The sequence below is a fragment of the Anopheles darlingi genome, chromosome 2, assembly GCF_943734745.1.
Source record: "Anopheles darlingi chromosome 2, idAnoDarlMG_H_01, whole genome shotgun sequence".
NCBI lineage: Eukaryota > Metazoa > Arthropoda > Insecta > Diptera > Culicidae > Anopheles > Anopheles darlingi.
The window spans coordinates 5,042,501-5,044,414 of record NC_064874.1 but is presented as its reverse complement, the minus strand read 5'-3'; the positions used below and the strand labels follow the sequence as shown (position 1 = coordinate 5,044,414).

Sequence of the window (1,914 nt, the reverse complement as noted above, 5' to 3'; positions counted from 1 at the left end):
GACACTTGTGACTCATCACTCATCGAATCGTCCAGAGAGGACAGTGTGTCCGTGTACCCCGTCGTGTGTATATTGTGAACCAGCACCAGTCGTTTGTGGATTGAAGGTGCCGAGGATACCCGGGGGGGAGAGACCGGGGTTGCAGATCGTGTCAAACTGGTCGGGCATATGGAATATTGATTCGTTCTGCGGCGCTCTTCAGTTCGTTTCCCTCTGTCTCCCCTTCTTGGAGGTGACCATACTCTCGTGGCGATTGATGGCTAACGAGTCAAAATTTGACATCCGTTTTATGCCTTTTCTTCACTCGTTCCGGCAACCGGCTGCTCCTGTGACATCCATGACTCACGGACCTGTTTTTTCCGCAAAGAATCACCCTGATAAGTGGCATAACTTATACGAAATTCTATCTAACGCCCGAGCAGAGTATCCCCTGTTGCAGGACCAGTCCATGACGACTCTTTAAAGATTTTTTTTAAAATATTTTAACCGGTTGTCGGATAAACTAACATCATGTATCGAAAGTCAAAATCGTTTCTTAAAAATCACTCACTTCATCGCGCGTCGAGCAGCGGTGTGAACGGTTAAGGTCCAGGGCAAGAGGAACACGTATGACCCACTGAGCAGGAGGTCAGGCTGCATACCTAATACCGCTGCACACCAACCATTACCGACCGATCTCCTCACCAACCGATTACGTCAAGTGGTCACAATGTTGTGCGGCAGGGAGCCGGTAGCCCGATCATGAAGCCAAGATCATGATGCTAATCCTGATTACTTACTCGGAGCCGAACACGATGCGAACCGTACGATCGATTACTCACTATGAATTCGTATGTGACCCGCCACCGCGAGAATGGGCGTGACGACACATGTACTCGGGGGGGTAGAGTATGACGGAATCGATTTGCATGGAACGAGTAAAGTGAGTGGACTTGATCGCGAAAGGATCACTCTCGTGAGCAGGACAGCTCAGCCACTCCTTCCCGGAATCGCATTTATCGTTACGTCGCGGGATAGATTTAGTCATCGGGCGACCGTGCGTTGCGGCATGTCGTGTTCTTCCTTCTGGAGATCGTTTGTTTGTTTTGAACGGTGACGATTGTAGCCGTTGGAATAATGAAGATGCAGCAGTATGACTAGCGAAATGGAAATGGGCAAAACAACTTACTTATCAGGCAAGCGCCTAAAGAAGAAAAATCCAACACATCTTCATCCTCCCGATAGTTATTCCAACTCTTCTCATCATCTGCTTCATGCACCTCAAAGGCCTGAGAAGCCTTTACGGGCTGGGTCGTCGTCTCTCATTCGTTTGCCATGCCGAGCTAACATTCTACAATTTAGCAAATCCATTTTTTACACCGTGGAATTTATGAACATTTGTTTATTGGTTTTTTATGGTTTCCTTGTCTGTTACAATCGGTGTGTGTTATAATGTGTTTGAATGGCTAAACTCAATCCACCGTCACCGTCCTAGCACCATCGTCTTCCATATACTCACTTAGTACGCTGCAAACGCCGCCTCTCCCGCAGCATTCATTTACTGTCGAATGTCGGAGTAAACATGTAATGGTTTTCTCCACTTATGAATATCATTTTATGTACAATAATCTCCCGTTAACATTACAGCTCCTGTGGGCGCCCTGTTGAACCCAACCGATTTTCTCTTTTTTTCTCTCTGCTGTGCACCAAAATTTTGAAATTCCTATTAAAGCGTTTGTTTTTACTGCATTTTATTGACTCTCTTGCTTTTGTTTGCAAATGAATCCGCTTCTGCGTAGGACCTCCTCTCCGAAAGCCTAGTATAGCTGCATTCGTGCTCGTCTCATAGATAAGTTATTACATTGCTATTTGCGTTAATGCGTAACAAGCTACGCTTGGCATTCCGACCGTCTGCTCCCGTTTCATTCATGACTA

At 46.4% G+C, this 1,914-nt stretch overlaps 1 protein-coding gene across 3 annotated transcripts in view; it reads right to left on the bottom strand.

The window, feature by feature from the left end:
• Nucleotides 1–1,232: 1,232 nt before the first annotated feature.
• LOC125952123 (histone-lysine N-methyltransferase ash1) overlaps nt 1,233–1,914 on the bottom strand; it is a 16,077-nt gene continuing 15,395 nt past the window's right edge. For all 3 annotated transcript variants that reach the window (XM_049681404.1, XM_049681406.1, XM_049681405.1), the window contains one exon: nt 1,233–1,914. This exon is cut by the window's right edge and continues 1,381 nt beyond it. The gene's annotated coding sequence lies outside the window, so the exon portion shown is untranslated.